Source organism: Oncorhynchus masou, chromosome 23, assembly GCF_036934945.1.
Source record: "Oncorhynchus masou masou isolate Uvic2021 chromosome 23, UVic_Omas_1.1, whole genome shotgun sequence".
Classification (NCBI taxonomy): domain Eukaryota; kingdom Metazoa; phylum Chordata; class Actinopteri; order Salmoniformes; family Salmonidae; genus Oncorhynchus; species Oncorhynchus masou.
In genome coordinates this window covers 15,867,125-15,880,107 of record NC_088234.1, presented here as the reverse complement: position 1 = coordinate 15,880,107, position 12,983 = coordinate 15,867,125, and positions in this window count along the sequence as shown.

The following is a 12,983-nucleotide window of genomic DNA, read 5'->3' as shown; positions in this document are numbered from 1 at the left end:
TCCACTACAGATCCGTCGATGTGAATGGGGGCGTGTTCAGCCCTCATTTCCTGTAGTCAACGATAAGCTCATTTGTCTTATCGTGTGCTCACGTTGAGGGAGAGGTTTTCCTAGCACCACACTTCCAGGTCTCTAACCTCTATAGGCTGTCTCATGGTTGTTGCTGATCAGGCCCACCACCGTCGTGTCATCAGCAAACTTAGTGATGGTGTTGGAGTTGTGCGAGGCCACGAAGTCGTGGGTGAACAGGGAGTACAGGAGGGGACTAAGCACGCATGCACACCCGAGTCCCCAATGTCGAGGGTCATTATGGCGGATGTGTTGTTGCCTACCTTCACCACCGGCCCATCAAGAAATTCACCACCGCCCCATCAAGAAATTCAGGATCCAGTTTCAGAGGATGGTGTTCCATCCCAGGGACCTTCGCTTAATGATGAGTTTGGGGGGCACTATTGTGTTGAACGCTGAACTGTACTAAATTAACAGCATTCTCACATAGTTGTTTCTCTTCTCCAGGTGTGAAAGGGCAGTGTGGAGTTTAATAGAGATTGCGTCACCTGTGGATCTGTTTGGGAGGTATGCAATTTGGAAAAGGTCCAGGGTTTCTGGGATGATAGTGTTGATGTGAGCCATGACCTGCCTTTCAAAGCATTTCATGGCTACAGACCTGAGTGCTACGAGGCGGTAGTCACTTAGACATGTTACCTTGGCGATCTTGGGCACATTGACTATGGTGGTCTGCTTGAAACATGTAGGTATTATAGACTGTGTCAGGAAGAGGTTGAAAATGTCAATGAAGACACTTGCCAGCTGATCAGAGCATGCTCCGAATACGCATCCTGCAATCCGTCTGCCCTGTGGCCATGTGAATGTTAACCTGTTTAAAGGTCTTACTCACATCGGCTACGGAACAGCTGGTGCAAACCATTCCACATCCGACAAGCGTCAGAGCCAGTGTAATAGGATTCGATCTTAGTCCTTTATTTCAGGTTTTGCCTGTTTGGTGGTTCATCAGAGGGTGTTGCAGGAATTCTTATAAGTGTCCGGATTTGTGTCCCGCTCCATGAAAGCGGCAGCTCTAGCCTTTAGGTCAGTATGGATGTTGCCTGTAATCCATGGCTTCTGGTTGGGATATGAACGCACCGTCACTGTGGGGACGATGTCATCAATGCACTTATCAATGAAGCCATTGGATTAATCCTGGAACATATTCTAGAGTGTGCTACCAAAACAGTTCTGTTGCTTATCATCCACTTCAGCAGGGTAGCCTAGTGGTTAGAGCGTTGGACTAGTAACCGGAAGGTTGCAAGTTCAAATCCATGCTTGTAATCAGGAATCAGGAGGATAGAGTTATGGTCAGATTTGCAAAATGGAGGCCGAGGGAGAGCTCTGTATGCGTCTCTGTTTTTGGAGTAAAGGTGACTAGTTGCACAGGTGACATGCTGGTAGAATTGGGGTAAATCGGATTTCAGTTTTCCTGTGTTAAAATCACCAGCCACTAGGAGCGCCGCCTCTGGATGAGCATTTTCTTGTTTGCTTATGACCCTATACAGCTTGTTGAGTGCGGTCTTAGTGCCAGCATCGGTTTGTGGTGGTAAATAGACAGCTAAGAAAAATATAGATGGAAACTATATTGGTAAATAGTATGGTCTACAGCTTATCATGAGGTTTTCTAACTGAGGGGAGCAGAACCTCAAGGCTTCTTTTATATTAGAGATTGCGCACCAGTCTTTGTTGACAAAGAGACACACCACACCCCCACGGATCTTACCGGATGCTCCTGTTCTGAGGATGGGAGCAAGAGAGAAAGGAACAAAGCGAGAGTGAAAAATAGAGAGAGAGGGGGACAGAGAGAGAGGGGGAGGGTGGGGGTAGGGGGCAATAGAGAGAGAGAGGGGGACAGAGAGAGAGGGAGGGAGGGTGGGGGTAGGGGGCTGTAGAGAGAGAGGGGGACAGAGAGAGAGGGAGGGAGGGTGGGGGTAGGGAGCAATAGAGAGAGAGAGGGGACAGAGAGAGGGAGGGTGGGGGTAGGGGGCAATAGAGAGAGAGGGGACAGAGAGAGAGGGAGGGAGGGTGGGGGCAGTAGAGAGAGAGAGAGAGAGGGTGGGGGCAGTAGAGAGAGAGAGAGAGAGGGTGGGGGCAGTAGAGAGAGAGAGAGAGAGAGAGAGGGTGGGGGCAGTAGAGAGAGAGAGAGAGAGGGTGGGGGCAGTAGAGAGAGAGAGAGAGGGTGGGGGCAGTAGAGAGAGCAAAGCACTCGATAGGAACAGAGACAGAGGGTGAAAAAAGAGATTTAAAAAAAAGAGAATATAGCTAGGGAGAGGAAAAGACAGGGAGGGACAGAGAGAGTTGTGAAAGAGGGAGAGATAGATTGTGAAAGAGGGAAAGAGAGAGGCAGTGAAAGGAACATGGTGACTGCCTCTGCTTTAAGTAGGTCAGGCATGATGTTATGTTGCAACATACATACATACATACATACATACATACATACATACATACATACATACATACATACATACATACATACATACAGTGTACATACATACATACAGTGCACATACATACATACATACAGTGTACAGTGTACATACATACATACATACATACATACATACATACATACATACATACATACACACACACACACACACACACACACACACACACACACACACACACACACACACACACACACACACACACACACACACACACACATACATGACAGAGACACACAGTCCTATACAGAGCCATCAGAGAGGGGGAGGAGAGATGAACGAAGGGTGGAATCACAGAGAGAGAGAGGAGTGAGAGAGAAAAGAAAGAGAGTGTGAGAGGGGGGGGGACAGAGACAGAGGGATGGTGAGAGCAAGCAGTGACATGTATTCATGCATGCCAAGGGAAGTCAGGCTTCCCCAAAAAATTGACCAAGATTTAAAAAAAATTATTTTATTTTTTATATATCATTCGTCTCTCTGTGTTTGATCATTTTCATTAATTTCGCAAGAGGCTGAATTTTTCTCACCGGAGAAAGCATCCAAACTAGCGAAACAGCTCCCCCTCTGTCTCTGTATGTGTAGGCCGTCTATCTGATGCTGTCTGGTCCAAAAGAGTATGACGTTGTTGCCACCCATAGCATTGAATGCAAGTGAAGCCAGCGAGCATTTGGCCTCCCGTGATAAAAAATAAAATAAAATAATAGCCAAATCAGCTTTGAGTGAACTCAACTGTGAATGGTCCTGCCGCACCAAAATCAGTGTTAAGAGAAGCCAATTTGCATTTGGTGTAACTCCTATCAAATCGCATTGAGAGCGTACCTCATTGGCAGAAACAACGTGAATTGTGTTGTCCTCTGGTGGCAAGCTGGCTAGCTAAAATCGTCCCTTTCCTAAATTAGCCAAGGGGTGGGGATAGGGATTTGGAATTTTGGTTTTACTTCATTCTCCGTAGAGGCCAATGATTATAACGGCGATTCTGATCCAACCATTCATTCATACATTGTGCCCCTTGGCTGAGATGATGGAAGTTCAATATGTGGCTAGATGTAGAAGGCTAATGTTAACTAGCTAACATTGCCCATGAAGGGAAGTTAGGCTAGCGAGCAAGCATTTTAGCCTGGTAGCAGAGGACAACAAAAAATAAAAGAGTGTACTGTATGACAGAGTGATAGACCATTTTGTCAACATGAAAGAGGAGGATGGCACTGGCGTTTCTCTACAAGTAGGGGGAGTCAGATGTTTTTTCTACATGCACACACGCTCACAGTCAGAACTATGGACAGCCACATCATATTTAGCTTACATTGATTGGGCTAAACTGTTTTTTTTGTGTATATTTTAGTTGTTACTGGAGTAAGCATAGGGGATTTGATGATGTTGAAATGTTGAGGTTGAGATGGTGCTGGAATAGTGGTGGCACCGCCTGTTTTCTTTGCGACTTTTCGGTAAATCTCCGTGGTTCGAAAATCTCGGAAACTTGCTTGGTCTTGTAACTGTTTGTTACATGCAATATTCTTTGTGGACTTCACCAGACAGAGGTTGCTCTCTGGTTTTGTTATTAAACTGTGTCTTCTTATTGTCTCTGCCTTTAGGCCTGTACTGTATATCACGGTGTCAAGGCATATGAACTAACAGGTTTTTGAGCAAACAATGCAATTATCACAACACATAGGTTGTAATATGGCTTTCTTTTCTGGCATCCCCAGTGATTTTACCCACGCACTGCTACTGGGAGTAATAGAGAAAGGATCAGAGAGAGAGTGAAAAGGGGAGAGAAGGGGCACAGAGAGAGAGAGAGAGAGAGGGGGCACAAAGAGGGAGGGGCACAGAGAGAGAGGGAGGTGGGAGCAAGAGAGAGTGCAAAGCAGCGATAGGGACAGATATGTGAAAAAATAAAGATTAACAGAGCAAGGGAGACGAAGACAGAGATTGAGGGACAGAGAGAGAGAGGGAAAGATGGAGAGAGGGGCAGTGAAAGACAGCCCTGATGTCATAGTGACTGCCTCTGCTTAAAGTAGGTCAGGCAGGATGTTGTGATGTCACTCCCAATCACAGCGGAGCAGGGACACACCCCCTAGCTGCCACTTCCTCAAGAAAACAAACACACCAGCCACTCCTCCCTTTCTCCCTCCTTCCCTTCTCCTCTCCACTCCCTCCCCCCAATGTTATGCAGCTGTCTCAACAACACAAATCAAATTAAATCAAATCAAATGTTATTTGTCACATGCGCAGGTGTAGAACATACAGTGAAATGTTTACTGACAAGCCCTTAACCAACAATGCAGTTTGAAGAAAAATAAGTGTTAAGTAAAAAATAGAAGAGCAGCAGTAAAATAACAGAAGCGAGGTGATATACAGGGGGTACCAGAACAGTCAATGTGGAGGCTATATACAGGGGGTACCAGAACAGTCAATGTGGAGGCTATATACAGGGGGTAACGGAACAGTCAATGTGGAGGCTATATACAGGGGGTACAGGAACAGTCAATGTGGAGGCTATATACAGGGGGTACCGGAACAGTCAATGTGGAGGCTATATACAGGAGGTACCGGAACAGTCAATGTGGAGGCTATATACAGGGGGTACCGGAACAGTCAATGTGGAGGCTATATACAGTGGGTACCGGAACAGTCAATGTGGAGGCTATATACAGGGGCTACCAGAACAGTCAATGTGGAGGCTATATACAGGGGGTACCAGAACAGTCAATGTGGAGGCTATATACAGGGGGTATTGGAACAGTCAATGTGGAGGCTATATACAGGGGCTACCAGAACAGTCAATGTGGAGGCTATATACAGGGGGTACCAGAACAGTCAATGTGGAGGCTATATACAGGGGGTACCGGAACAGTCATTGTGGAGGCTATATACAGGGGGTACCGGAACAGTCAATGTGGAGGCTATATACAGGGGGTACCGGAACAGTCAATGTGGAGGCTATATACAGGGGGTACCGGAACAGTCAATGTGGAGGCTATATACAGGGGGTACCGGAACAGTCAATGTGGAGGCTATATACAGGGGGTACCGGAACAGTCAATGTGGAGGCTATATATAGGGGGTACCGGAACATTCAATGTGGAGGCTATATACAGGGGGTACCGGAACAGTCAATGTGGAGGCTATATACAGGAGGTACTGGAACAGTCAATGTGGAGGCTATATACAGGGGGTACCGGAACAGTCAATGTGGAGGCTATATACAGTGGGTACCGGAACAGTCAATGTGGAGGCTATATACAGGGGCTACCAGAACAGTCAATGTGGAGGCTATATACAGGGGGTACCAGAACAGTCAATGTGGAGGCTATATACAGGGGGTACCGGAACAGTCAATGTGGAGGCTATATACAGGGGTACCGGAACAGTCAATGTCGAGGCTATATACAGGGGGTACCGGAACAGTCAATGTGGAGGCTATATACAGGGGTACCGGAACAGTCAATGTGGAGGCTATATACAGGGGGTACCGGAACAGTCAATGTGGAGGCTATATACAGGGGGTACCGGAACAGTCAATGTGGAGGCTATATACAGGGGGTACCGGAACAGTCAATGTGGAGGCTATATACAGGGGCTACCAGAACAGTCAATGTGGAGGCTATATACAGGGGGTACCAGAACAGTCAATGTGGAGGCTATATACAGGGGGTATTGGAACAGTCAATGTGGAGGCTATATACAGGGGCTACCAGAACAGTCAATGTGGAGGCTATATACAGGGGGTACCAGAACAGTCAATGTGGAGGCTATATACAGGGGGTACCGGAACAGTCAATGTGGAGGCTATATACAGGGGGTACCGGAACAGTCAATGTCGAGGCTATATACAGGGGGTACCGGAACAGTCAATGTGGAGGCTATATACAGGGGGTACCGGAACAGTCAATGTGGAGGCTATATACAGGGGGTACCGGAACAGTCAATGTGGAGGCTATATACAGGGGGTACCGGAACAGTCAATGTGGAGGCTATATACAGGGGGTACCGGAACAGTCAATGTGGAGGCTATATACAGGGGTTCCGGAACAGTCAATGTGGAGGCTATATACAGGGGGTACCGGAACAGTCAATGTGGAGGCTATATACAGGGAGTACCGGAACAGTCAATGTGGAGGCTATATACAGGGGGTATTGGAACAGTCAATGTGGAGGCTATATACAGGGGCTACCAGAACAGTCAATGTGGAGGCTATATACGGGGGGTACCAGAACAGTCAATGTGGAGGCTATATACAGGGGGTACCGGAACAGTCAATGTGGAGGCTATATACAGGGGGTACCGGAACAGTCAATGTGGAGGCTATATATAGGGGGTACCGGAACATTCAATGTGGAGGCTATATACAGGGGGTACCGGAACTGTCAATGTGGAGGCTATATACAGGAGGTACCGGAACAGTCAATGTGGAGGCTATATACAGGGGGTACCAGAACAGTCAATGTGGAGGCTATATACAGGGGGTAACGGAACAGTCAATGTGGAGGCTATATACAGGGGGTACAGGAACAGTCAATGTGGAGGCTATATACAGGGGGTACCGGAACAGTCAATGTGGAGGCTATATACAGGAGGTACCGGAACAGTCAATGTGGAGGCTATATACAGGGGGTACCGGAACAGTCAATGTGGAGGCTATATACAGTGGGTACCGGAACAGTCAATGTGGAGGCTATATACAGGGGCTACCAGAACAGTCAATGTGGAGGCTATATACAGGGGGTACCAGAACAGTCAATGTGGAGGCTATATACAGGGGGTATTGGAACAGTCAATGTGGAGGCTATATACAGGGGCTACCAGAACAGTCAATGTGGAGGCTATATACAGGGGGTACCAGAACAGTCAATGTGGAGGCTATATACAGGGGGTACCGGAACAGTCAATGTGGAGGCTATATACAGGGGGTACCGGAACAGTCAATGTGGAGGCTATATACAGGGGGTACCGGAACAGTCATTGTGGAGGCTATATACAGGGGGTACCGGAACAGTCAATGTGGAGGCTATATACAGGGGGTACCGGAACAGTCAATGTGGAGGCTATATACAGGGGGTACCGGAACAGTCAATGTGGAGGCTATATACAGGGGGTACCGGAACAGTCAATGTGGAGGCTATATACAGGGGGTACCGGAACAGTCAATGTGGAGGCTATATATAGGGGGTACCGGAACATTCAATGTGGAGGCTATATACAGGGGGTACCGGAACAGTCTATGTGGAGGCTATATACAGGAGGTACTGGAACAGTCAATGTGGAGGCTATATACAGGGGGTACCGGAACAGTCAATGTGGAGGCTATATACAGTGGGTACCGGAACAGTCAATGTGGAGGCTATATACAGGGGCTACCAGAACAGTCAATGTGGAGGCTATATACAGGGGGTACCAGAACAGTCAATGTGGAGGCTATATACAGGGGGTATTGGAACAGTCAATGTGGAGGCTATATACAGGGGCTACCAGAACAGTCAATGTGGAGGCTATATACAGGGGGTACCAGAACAGTCAATGTGGAGGCTATATACAGGGGGTACCGGAACAGTCAATGTGGAGGCTATATACAGGGGGTACCGGAACAGTCAATGTGGAGGCTATATACAGGGGGTACCGGAACAGTCAATGTGGAGGCTATATACAGTGGGTACCGGAACAGTCAATGTGGAGGCTATATACAGGGGCTACCAGAACAGTCAATGTGGAGGCTATATACAGGGGGTACCAGAACAGTCAATGTGGAGGCTATATACAGGGGGTATTGGAACAGTCAATGTGGAGGCTATATACAGGGAGTACCGGAACAGTCAATGTGGAGGCTATATACAGGGGGTACCGGAACAGTCAATGTGGAGGCTATATACAGGGGGTTCCGGAACAGTCAATGTGGAGGCTATATACAGGGGGTACCGGAACAGTCAATGTGGAGGCTATATACAGGGAGTACCGGAACAGTCAATGTGGAGGCTATATACAGGGGGTATTGGAACAGTCAATGTGGAGGCTATATACAGGGGCTACCAGAACAGTCAATGTGGAGGCTATATACGGGGGTACCAGAACAGTCAATGTGGAGGCTATATACAGGGGGTACCGGAACAGTCAATGTGGAGGCTATATACAGGGGGTACCGGAACAGTCAATGTGGAGGCTATATATAGGGGGTACCGGAACATTCAATGTGGAGGCTATATACAGGGGGTACCGGAACAGTCAATGTGGAGGCTATATACAGGAGGTACCGGAACAGTCAATGTGGAGGCTATATACAGGGGGTACCGGAACAGTCAATGTGGAGGCTATATACAGTGGGTACCGGAACAGTCAATGTGGAGGCTATATACAGGGGCTACCAGAACAGTCAATGTGGAGGCTATATACAGGGGGTACCAGAACAGTCAATGTGGAGGCTATATACAGGGGGTATTGGAACAGTCAATGTGGAGGCTATATACAGGGGCTACCAGAACAGTCAATGTGGAGGCTATATACAGGGGGTACCAGAACAGTCAATGTGGAGGCTATATACAGGGGGTACCGGAACAGTCAATGTGGAGGCTATATACAGGGGTACCGGAACAGTCAATGTGGAGGCTATATACAGGGGGTACCGGAACAGTCAATGTGGAGGCTATATACAGTGGGTACCGGAACAGTCAATGTGGAGGCTATATACAGGGGCTACCAGAACAGTCAATGTGGGGTCTATATACAGGGGGTACCAGAACAGTCAATGTGGAGGCTATATACAGGGGGTATTGGAACAGTCAATGTGGAGGCTATATACAGGGGCTACCAGAACAGTCAATGTGGAGGCTATATACAGGGGGTACCAGAACAGTCAATGTGGAGGCTATATACAGGGGGTACCGGAACAGTCATTGTGGAGGCTATATACAGGGGGTACCGGAACAGTCAATGTGGAGGCTATATACAGGGGGTACCGGAACAGTCAATGTGGAGGCTATATACAGGGGGTACCAGAACAGTCAATGTGGAGGCTATATACAGGGGGTACCGGAACAGTCAATGTGGAGGCTATATACAGGGGGTACCGGAACAGTCAATGTGGAGGCTATATATAGGGGGTACCGGAACATTCAATGTGGAGGCTATATACAGGGGGTACCGGAACAGTCAATGTGGAGGCTATATACAGGAGGTACCGGAACAGTCAATGTGGAGGCTATATACAGGGGGTACCGGAACAGTCAATGTGGAGGCTATATACAGTGGGTACCGGAACAGTCAATGTGTAGGCTATATACAGGGGCTACCAGAACAGTCAATGTGGAGGCTATATACAGGGGGTACCAGAACAGTCAATGTGGAGGCTATATACAGGGGGTATTGGAACAGTCAATGTGGAGGCTATATACAGGGGCTACCAGAACAGTCAATGTGGAGGCTATATACAGGGGGTACCAGAACAGTCAATGTGGAGGCTATATACAGGGGGTACCGGAACAGTCAATGTGGAGGCTATATACAGGGGGTACCGGAACAGTCAATGTCGAGGCTATATACAGGGGGTACCGGAACAGTCAATGTGGAGGCTATATACAGGGGGTACCGGAACAGTCAATGTGGAGGCTATATACAGGGGGTACCGGAACAGTCAATGTGGAGGCTATATACAGGGGGTACCGGAACAGTCAATGTGGAGGCTATATACAGGGGGTACCGGAACAGTCAATGTGGAGGCTATATACAGGGGGTTCCGGAACAGTCAATGTGGAGGCTATATACAGGGGGTACCGGAACAGTCAATGTGGAGGCTATATACAGGGGGTACCGGAACAGTCAATGTGGAGGCTATATACAGTGGGTACCGGAACAGTCAATGTGGAGGCTATATACAGGGGGTACCGGAACAGTCAATGTGGAGGCTATATGCAGGGGGTACTGGAACTCCTTCAACTGGAGCTGTAAAGATCCCTGTGACAGAGAGAGAGAGAGAGAGAGAGAGAGAGAGAGAGAGAGAGAGAGAGAGAGAGAGAGAGAGAACGGGGAGAGTGGGAGAGTGGGGGAGTGGGAGGAAAGCGAGGGAGAGAAAGAGCAAGGGAGAGAGGAGAGCGAGGGAGAGAGGAGAGCGAGGGAGAGAGGAGAGCGAGGGAGAGTGAGGAAAGACACAAATGTGGATAAGGGAAAGCATTTAAAAAAAAATTTATAACAATAAGAGAAAATGTTTTTTTTTTTATAAAATAAAAGTACCTGTGTTTGTGTTTGTATCCGTTGCCAATGTCTATATTGACTTTCTTCTAGACGAATATGATTGTGGTGTCATGTGGTCCAAGAGTTTCACCTTGAAGTCCAACTGAAAAAGCTCCCTTTGTAGGTATAAGGGACAAGAACAGGAAACAAAACATGTTTGTAGCTTACTGGTACCACTGTTCACAAGGTGGAGACAACTGCACAAATAAGACTATTTAACATTTTCAGCACATTTTAATGTTGAAATTATGATAATGGAAACCGTGCTTCACATTTTTGTCATCTTGTGTTTCCATTGTCTTTCTGCAGCTGGTCTTTCTCGTTTCTCTACAGCTTTCATCTGTTTCTCTCCAGCTTTCACCTGGTTCTCTCCAGCTTTCATCTGGTTCTCTCCAGCTTTCATCTGGTTCTCTCCAGTTTTCATCTGGTTCTCTACAGCTTTCAACGTCGATGCTTGAGCTGTAATAAAATTAACAGCAAAAGGTCAATAACTTTTCAACCTTGTTTTTTATTTAACCTTTATTTAACTAGGCAAGTCAGTTAATTAAGAACAAATTATTATTTGCAATGACAGTCTACCCCGGCCAAAAACAGAAGACTCTTGTCCAATTTTTGCCGCCCTATGGGGACTCCCAATCACAGCCGAATGTGATTCGAACCAGGGACTGTAGTGACACCTCTTGCATTGAGATGCAGTGCTTTAGACCGCTGCGCCACTTGGCAAGAAAGCTCAGCAATGCAACTGCAAAAACTGCCATTATTTTTGTTGTTGTGGTGTCTCTCCTTTCTTTTATACTTTGTTGGAGTTGCTGAGTTTGTAAATGTTCCTGTAAAATTATATTTGATCTATTTATTTTAACAAATGTAGAAGGTGGATGTCCATAAAAAAATGTCTTAGATGAGGAGAAAGTCAGGAAGGTAATCAGCGATTTCTGCAAAGTAATGCTAACTAGTTTTTCTCGTAACACATCTTTAAGGCTCACATCTTAAATAAAACAACTTCATTCAATTCATTTCAATACAAATAACTTTAAATTCCTGAGAAACCCCATAGATAAACCCCAAAGACATTCAGTTAATACACCAACCATACTGTAGTTAAAGTCTCTGTCAGTACTGTGGTCCCAAACAGAACATCATATGAGCCATTTGGGTTGAGAGAGGGAGAAAGCTGTAGAGTGGTGAGTGGGCCTGGATCATTACCATTGAGTTGTTTCCTGTTGTTTTTGCCTTTCTGTGGAACTACAGATGCAGGATCTTAATTTGATCACTCTTATGTTGCTGAGAATTTTCCTGCCCGGCAGGAAAAGCAAATGTATAGTGTATTTGTTTTTACAAAAATGTCTCTAAAGTTTGTAATTTCCACTTTCCAATTCCAGACTTGATTTGCCCTAACGAAAAATACATCAACTCCCTACAAAAATGTCCATTCATTATAATCCACATAATAATTCACATTTCCTGTTGCTGTAGGATTATTTTCCTTCTTTAGCAAACTGGCACAAATTAAGATCCTACATATGTACATTAACCCTGTTTCTCTGTAACAAGGACAGCAGGAACAGAGTGAGGCACGGGGAGGTTAAATGGCGATGGGGTAGGATGGAGCCGAGGGAGGTGGGCAAGGGGTGGTAGCGGGGTTAAGATAAACAGATTAACAGGAGCCTGCAGTTGATCAGGGGCATCAGAGAATGAGGGGAGCAAAGCAATCAGTCTAAAACACCACATCCAGAACATCTTCATCGACAATCATTTGAGGTAGAGGAGGCAATATTCTGAAGATCTAAGAAACCATTAGGGCAAAAACACCAGGAGAGAGGGAGAGAGAAACGACCAAGACTGGGAAATTAGGAGTCAGTTAAACGGATTAAACTGGGACCTTGCAACAAGATCAGGGATCAAGTGGAGCAAAGCTCAGAGTAAAAGAAGAGGCAATATTCAAACACAATGTTGATGAAGGAGATTGTCACGCTTAGGCCCAAAGTCCTGGTGATCATCATGTGGAACAAAGAATCGGAATTCACTGACTTTGCTGAGTTTGCTGTGATCATCTGAAGGACGAAAAAGAGAGCGAGAGAAAGAGAGGGTGTGATTGAGAACTTTTGTGAGTGTAATGTTTACTGCACATTTGTTATTGTTTTTTTCACTTTAGCTTTTTATCTAGAGAGAGAGAGAGAGAGAGAGAGAGAGAGAGAGAGAGAGAGAGAGAGAGAGAGAGAGAGAGAGAGAGAGACTGGAAGGATATCTGCCTGAAAGACTGGGCTGGAGGG